The sequence below is a fragment of the Leguminivora glycinivorella genome, chromosome 14 (genome assembly GCF_023078275.1).
Source record: "Leguminivora glycinivorella isolate SPB_JAAS2020 chromosome 14, LegGlyc_1.1, whole genome shotgun sequence".
In the NCBI taxonomy this organism is placed as follows: Eukaryota; Metazoa; Arthropoda; class Insecta; order Lepidoptera; family Tortricidae; genus Leguminivora; species Leguminivora glycinivorella.
In genome coordinates, this window is record NC_062984.1 from 14,544,211 (window position 1) to 14,553,276 (window position 9,066).

A 9,066-nucleotide genomic window follows, 5' to 3' on the forward strand; every position below is an offset into this window, starting at 1 on the left:
AATTCACAACTAGCGACAAACAACTAGAATTAGCGACGAAATTAAAGTAATGGTTAATAAAGATTTCTACTGGATGTGTACTCTTCTCATATTTGCTCTGCGTGGAAATATTTTTTTTTAATTGATTTTTATAAATGTATGTATAATACATTCATTTATTAAATACATATGGTTACAATTATAATAACCTGTCGCATTTACACTTCAATCGTCAGTTATAATTGTTATAAAATTAAGCTAACGACTGCTGCATAGTAACACGGCTTTAATACAGGGTGTTTCAGCCTAGTTTTGTAGTATAAACTCACCTTTTTGTTTATCTAGACTGACATTTTATGAATAAAATGCATTCTGACATGTTACTCGTACCTGTCACAATAATCAACACCTTGATAACTGATAAGACACCTATCACACAATGAGTGACCACACTTCAAGAATTGGATTTATTTATTTTGTTAGAAAATTAGAAAAATTTAATTAGACACGTAGAATTTATTTTTTAAGACCGGGCCAATTTTTGAGTCTCACGCGTTCGAATTCAGAAAATTGTCACTATAAATAATAAGCAATTCACCGTTTTCAACCGGTATTTTAGTGACAAAATCCCGTATGCGAGATTCAAAAATCGCCCTCAATATATTCTTCGTCGTAAATAGAGCCGGAATCACTTATTTTGTATTACGTTCCTATTGAACACCCTGTTTGTTTGTATTGGAACACCCTGTAGTATAGCAACGTACTAACAATTTTATGATTACAGTTAACCAGTTTAACCACTTAAATATCGCTTGCGAGCATTAAGTACCTACTTATAATTTATTTTCTATTGAATATCTCACATGCACATATTTCTAAAATAATTATGTCCCTTAACCTTCATGCATTTATTACCTTTGATTGTCTCTGATAGCGACATAATTATATGCGATATATACAGTAAAATGAGTCCTTATGGCATCTAATGAATTTAAAATTAATACTTATTTAACCTTTGTGTTTATTAATAGACCTGGGTAGGGTACGTAGCCAAATGCACAAACGCTTACGATAATATCGTTATCGTAGCTAGCTATCTCTATTGCTCGTCCTTGTTGGCGCGACAGAACCAGACTACATTTGGATCGGCGTCTAGCATCAACGATTGTCATTTCGGCTAGGGCGGCTGCGTTTCTTATCGAAATGCGCATTTTAATCGACAACTTGTAAAACACGTATTTAATCACAACATATCCTTTTATGCCAACAGTAGTTTTCAATAATTGTGATGCCATTTTCACTTGGTTTAAACACCTACGTTATCATTATTTTGAGTTTTAACATAATATTACCGCGTTCTCAATACTTAAATTTATGTAGGTAGGTATATAGCCTCATCTACCTAACAGTGGCTCTTTTTACAGATCTGCAAGAGAAAAAGGCAAAGGTTTAGCAAACCTTTCGATCACTAAGGACTACTACTTTACATAGCCACTTTCCGCTCAAAGACTACAATCAAATCCGAGATTACGACTATGTCCTCAGTTTTAGCGCTCTCTTCATAGTTCCTAAAGGATACATCCTTCACTCACGATAACCTAATTAAAAAATTTGGCGGATACACTAATATTTCAAAAGTTTTTACACATTTTAAAACAGATTGTTAGCACATACAATAAAACACTTACTGAAGATAACAACATGTAATCAGAATCTTTATATATGTTTTTATGATAATTAATCGCTAACGTCCGTTCACTCCACAGTTGTCGTTTCTCTATCCACCCACAGATTACAATAATTATAACGTTCCGTTTTACGTCTTGCCGAATAAACAGTATGTTTTACCAATCAAAGATACATTTAAAATATATATAATTATGTTTTTATACCACTATTATTTATTTATATATATATTTATTTATTTAAACTTTATTGCACAGTAAAAAAAATGCACAAAAGGCGAACTTAATACCGAAAGGCATTCTCTACCAGCTAACAGATATCATAATTTGATTTTTAAAATGCTAACAAGATCCTCTAAATATTGGCACACAATATCAATGGCCACGGGCCACGGGTGTCCACAAACTGATTGACTGGTCCCGGCTGAACCGATCAAGTGCGTCGACATTGTCGACAATGACCGGATGTAGGCCTTATGAAACCACAAATTCCCATTGGCACTTGATTTGTCTGCCAAACTAATAAGGGTCAACAGCACTAAAATGTCCAATTTATAATAAAATAAAAATTGGTTCAATGTCAGCCGAAAGGTGTAGTGTGCAAACTTAATTTTGACCCCAAACTCTTTGAAGTTTCAAAGTGAACTTACGTTAATTAAACCTGATTTATCTGTATACCAACAAGATTCAGTGAGTACTTTGCGCATCAAACTTGTTTTTAATGACGCTATTTTCCTGGTTTCACTAACGATTCATTTGCCATGAAGATGTTCAATTGCTCACACACTTGCAGCGTGCGTCATCTAACTGCTATTCGTCATGTAGAAATTTTCCAATACCCTATTCCCTTTATCACCTTGACAAAGCAAGGTTGTGCGAATAACCTAGATAAACAAGATTATAAATAACAAACAGATGCGAGTACGCATCTAAGTACGCAGCTAAGATTAGTAAAAACAATTGTACCTAACTCGATAAGGAAAATGTATAAAAAAGATGAACGTAAGCTATTTGAGTACTGTAAAATAATTAATGTATACGATAAGTTTAAGATGATGCTAGTATGTGACGAAATATCTAACCTGACTAACCTTAAAAATAGAACTAGGTCACAAACATTAAGGAATATCAATATACCAATGTATGTATTACCTACTTACCAGAATACCTATGGGAAAAGAATATGGCAATTCATGTTACCTAATACTCTAAACTCATGGCCTAATGATGTAAATCGTAACATAATTAATAATATACACAAGACAAAAACAATTATAAAAAACCTATTGTTGCCAAGTACAGGCCCCGTAGCCGAATGGCATTTCTCCGACGCCAAACGAAAGCGATACGCCGCTGGCTCTGTCGCGCCAATACGCAAGCGCGATAGAGATAGATATCTACTAGCGCTTCGTTTCGTGAGCGTTTCGTGAGCGATTGTGCCATTCGGCTAGCCACCTTGCGCACTCGGGTTGTTTGCAAACGACCAGCTAAACTGAATGCTTATTTCCTTATTAATTAGATAAGAACTGTTTAATTACCTACTTAGATATAAATTTACCTCTTTCGAATAAAAAATACCTACAGTGTAAACGAGCGACAACAGCGGCAGATAAACCGTTAGCGGTTTTCGCTCGCTGTTCCAATGTAAAAAAATAGTATGTAAGTGTTTTTAGATAAATAAATAAAAAAAAAAAACTGAATTTAAAATGGACACTGTTAGATAATACTAATGAAACAGATTGTTCTCGTGGCCACCAAACCAGAACCTTTGGTGCTGTTTTTGTGTATGGATTAATCGTCCTGTGCGTCAATGTAAATGAAGCTTAGATAAAGCGCGAAACACACAGACCGCGGGCGCGGGCGGGTGCGTGCGTCTGCGGGCGTCTGCGGGTCCGCCGCTCGTTGTGAGCCAGTTTAAAATGCACACAGAGTATCAGCCACACGCGCCCGTCGGCGCACGCGCCCGCGCCACAGACCGAGAGCGGGTGACGCGGGTAACGGGCGGTCGCTTTTTTCGTTATTCCTTGGTTTGCGTATCAGCTCACACACAGCGGGCGTGCGCGGGTCGGGCGGGCGCGTGCATTTCCTGCCGACGGTCGATGGCGATGGTGTGAAGGGTTTGAAAAACGCGCCCGCCTGCTAGGTCCCGCGCCCGACCCGCGCCCGCGGTCTGTGTGTTTCGCGCTTAAAACTTCAAACTCATTATAGCTTCGTGTCAATGTACCTGCCAGTAATAATTTGTCGGAGCCGGCTCGAATTGGTATCTAAATAAACTTAGTTTAATTTCTTTTTATTTAACGTTTCGGGCACGTCGTAAACATCGTGCATAAATTTTTTTTGGGATTCCCCAATTAAGTAAGTGTCGCTTAATTTAATACTTGACCCTTTAGCACAACTTGCCTTGTCGCGCGTGAGTCCATACATCAAGCGCGACTTCAAGTATGGACTCGCGCGCGACAAGGCAAGTTGTGCTAGAGGGTCTGATGATGGTACGTTATTTAAATGGGCTCGTGAAAAGATTTACGATTACGACTTACTAATAACGATTTCTAATAATCAATTTAACCTTCATTGGGAAACGGATTTTCCTAAACCACACGGCATGATAGAAAAAATGCGGGTAAGGCGTGCATCGATCACGCCACAGGGAGCGAGGTAATCCCAGGGTATATCGTTATCGTAGTTACCTAGCTGGCTAATAAAGACTGTATCGTTAAGTATAAACACAACTTTGAGTAGCCGTATTTATTTTCTATTATATTTTTTTCTTATAACAAGACATGGGCTTAATAAGTCACATAATAAGGTGCGCATTTTGTCCTAGAAATTCGACGTGAAGCATGTGGTTTAGACAGTATTGACTTAATCTTCCCGAGTACCAATTACGATTTCGGACAAATGCTACTAGAAAATTCACAAACTGCGTACAAGACGATACGATTGCGAAAAAAAATTGTACGGTGCGAACCTCAACTACACATGATCCACAAAGCAGAATATCTGGACATAGTCTAGCCACTGTTATTTTAAAAAAATAAAGTTTCGGATCTGTGTATGGCGGCCATTTAGAGAATGTGGCATGACGCTTACGCTAACTTCGACTTTGATGTCGAATTTATCTATCATACAGTGTTTATGTCGATCTGGTTTAGGGACTGTTCAAACACCATGAATGTCTAGTAGATTTTGGCCTATGGCTAATTTTTTTATCTGTTTTTCTTATCCTGCTTGCATCAAAAATTTACGGCAATCCGAAACGTTGCTCAAAAATGCGTTTTTTTTAATTATATAAATTCACCGCATTTATTCTGCAAGTGCCCTATTGAACAACCATGAAGAGGACTCTTAAATAATATGTTTTGGCAGCATATTAACCTTTGTTTTTTGAAATCGTACTAATGAGTCATTGAAATATTCTCAAATTAAGCCAGATAGGGGTTGTCCCAAATGTATTTGCTAGACCTTAATGAAAGTACCATAAACTCCCTAAAATAAAATCAATATCAGACCTTCTTATATCAAATAGTGCTTAGTTGCTTACCAATACCTTCAGATCATACTCTCGGAACATAATAATACAAAATTATGCACATGTCAACATTTAGACCAGGTTTTTTTTGTCCTTATACTTAACGATACAGTCTTTAAGACCTCTACATATGGTTCGGTTGCATCAAATCGTCTGTCATCGTTAAAGCGTTCGTTAAATTTTTACCCGACTACGGCAACGCAAAAGGAGGGTTATGATTTTGACCGGTATGTATGTATGTATGTATGTATGTTCATCTGTTCCCTCATAACTTCTAAAGTACTTATTAGAATTTGACAAACGATATGTCATTCGAATCGTCTTAATCGTCCGCTGGTTATAGGCTATACAACGTCACCGCAAACGAAACATGGCGCCCTCTAGAGGTCATAAAGTAACGAAGCAAAAAAATAAAATGAAGTTAGAAAGACATATTGTATATCATTTGAAAGGGCTTGATTAGCATATTTTAAATATGTATATATTGTTAGCTTTTATTCCCAGCTTTAGGCACTGGTCCCACCGCGAGCTAGTAAGCTATGAGCTATCGGCTATAAAAACGAACAAAAGATAATCACTCCCGTGTAAATAAAAGAGACACGGCGATGTTTATAGTTACTCGCCCAGCGGTGAGCTGTAAATATCGCCGTGTCTCTTTTATTCGCAAGGAGGGGGTTATCTTTTGTTCGTTTTTATAGCCGATTGCTCATAGCTTACTAGCTCGCGGTGGGACCAGTCAGACCAGTGCCTTACTTGATTACACCGGATAATTCTTGATTTCTCGAAAAAATTTAGTATTTGCAAATCCGCAAGCGCTCTGACATAGATCCACGCATTATCCGAATGCGGTTACACAAGAAGGCTTTTGCCAAAGAAACAAATTTGGCTGCTTTATATAATAATTTTATTAAAGATTTGCAATATTTTTTCGACCTAAAGTTCAATTTCGTACAGCAAATTGTCATAATAAGAACTAGATGAAGTTTGACGCTGTTTTGACATTCTGACATGTATCATAGATTGCAGGAAACCCTATATGAAGGGTATGTTACGTCATCGTGCCAGAATGACTTTCTACTACGACAATATAATTATTATTGAAAGCTAGTTAATCATCTATAGTTATTATAATTTTCATAAAGAGAGAGAAAATGCGGTACCACGATACTGATTGCCAGCTATACCTGTCTCTTTCAGTATACGGTAATATGCTTCATGAGGGTGTACACACCGTAGACGCGGTCCTAAATCTACTTAAAGAGTCCTTACAGAGTCACGTCCTAAACCAACTTAAAGAGGCTTTCGGCGCCCTCATAGGCTCATATTTAAAGTGTCACGCGGTCCTAAGCCGGGCGCCTTCGGCGCCCTCTAACTTAAAGTGTCGGGCGAATCTCGACGCACGCGGTCCTAAGGCGGGCGCCGAAGGCGCCCTCAAACTTAAAGTGTCGGGCGAAGTCCGTCGCACCCGGTCCTAAGCCGGGCGCCAAAGGCGCCCTCGAACTTAAAGTGTCGGGTGAAGCCCGACGCACGCGGTACTGAGCCGGGCGCCCTCTAACTTAAAGTGTCGGGCGAATCTCGACGCACACGGTTCTAAGCCGGGCGCTTTCGGCGCCCACTAACTTAAAGTGGCGGGTGAAGCCCGACGAACTCGATTCTAAGCCGGGCGCCCTCTAACTTAAAGAGTCGGGCGAAGCCCGACGCACGCGGTCCTAAGGCGCCCACTAACTTAAAGTGGCGGTTGAAGCCCGACGCACTCGGTCCTAAGCCGGGCACCCTCTAACTTAAAGTGTCGGGCGAATCTCGACGCACGCGGTCCTAAGACGGGAGCCTTCGACGCCTGCTAACTTAAAGTGACGGGCGAAGCCCGACGCATGCGGTCTTAAGCCGGACGCCTTCGGCGCCCTCTAACTTAAAGAGTCGGGCGAAGCCCGACGCACTCGGTCCTAAATCGAGCGCCGAAGGCGTCCTCGAACTTAGTGTCGGGCGAAGCACGACGCACGCGGTCCTAATCCGGGCGCCTTCGGCGCCCTCTAACTTAAAGAGTCGGGTGAAGCCCGACGCACGCGGTCCTAAGCAGGGCGCCTTCGGCGCCCTCTAACTTAAAGTCACTCGGTCCTAAGCCGGGCGCCGAAGGCGCCCTCGAACTTAAATTGTCGGGCGAAGCCCGACGCACGCGGTCCTAAGCCGGGCGCCTTTGGCGCCCACTAACTTAAAGAGTCGGGCGAAGCCCGACGCACGCGGTCTTAAGCCGGGCGCCTTCAGCGCCCTTATATTTAATAAAAAAAAATGTAACCCCAAGGCGGTCTTAAGCCGGGCGCCTTCAGCGCCCTTATATTTGATAAATAAATTGTAACCCCAAAGTAAGTAAAATAAAAAATAAGTTCAAAAACTAAAACCCGACTACTATAAAATGTGCTCTAAAAAGTATGAAACAAGATAGAATTACTGAATTAGTTTATGAAATTATCATGCATGATGTGGTCGTATGCCACTTATGTACTTACCTTTATAATTGTGGCATACGACCACGGTTATCTTCGGAACCTCTGCAAGTATGAATTAACGTATTGAAAATAATACACATCTGTGAATATCATGCATGATAATTTCATAAACTAATTCAGTAATTCTATCTTGTTTCATACTTTTTAGAGCACATTTTATAGTAGTCGGGTTTTAGTTTTTGAACTTATTTTTATTATATGGGAATCGGGAAGTTCCATAGACGTCTGCTGCGTGACGATGATGTGTCTGTCAAATGTGGTTGATGCAACTGGCCCTAAGAAGGCAAGAGCTAGTTAATATTCTAATTAAATCAACACTTTCGGATAATGTGAAATTTCATTCAAATTAATCATCAGTGTCGAAGCTAAATTGATTGGAATATATTTTGATTTATTGACGGTATTTTAGTGACAAACCTCGTATGTGAGATTAAAAAAGCGCCCCCTGTACGTAGAATGGTGGGGTCTGATTTTTTAATAGATTTATATATTTCTTTAAAGAATACTCTGAAAGAGCATAACAAAATGCCCTCACAAAAATATATACCTTCCTGTTGTGGGTACATATGTAACAGAATATCATTTTCTCGTGTACCTAACGATTGGCAGCGGTACCGGGTATTGTCAAATGTTCCAATGACTGATTTATACCAGTCATGAGTCGAATCGGCATGACGAAGGTGGATTTTAAAACTCATCAAAACTGATAGGTAGCAATACGTAAAAAGCTGCCAAGAGCGAGTCGACCACATGTATCGAGCATCCCGTTTGTATTAAGATGGCATTGTGCCGCATTAACCGCATTCCCAATTTAAATATACTTTTTAGAGCATATTTTATAGTAGTACAGAATAGAACGTATACAGAAAAAGTTTGTTAAATATCTCTGCTTTAAACTAAACACCGTTTTCAGTACAGATGGTGTTTTCTTTACGCACTAGTGCGAGAAGTGGTTCATTATATGCCAGGTCGAAACTTCGGAGGCTCATCTGTACTGAAAAACGACGTACGATACACGTGCGAAAAGGAAATTCGTAACTCGTGTCGATTTAAAACACTCCCTTCGGTCGTGTTTTAATTTATCGCCACTCGTTTCGAACTTCCTTTTTTACGCACTTGTATCGTAATGTACTATTATAATTCATCAAATTATGAAAATATTTGCAAAAAACATCACCTTATTCCATTACATAAACGTCGTCATATTGCTGATATTACCTATTTACTTAGCATTTCAAATGGCAACATTGATTGTCCCGAATTGCTCGCTAAGCTTTCCTTCAATACTCCATCTAGATCTAAAAGACACTTCCCTCCCTTATCAATCCCACTTACTTCACGTAATTATAGGAAAAATAGCTTTCTATTA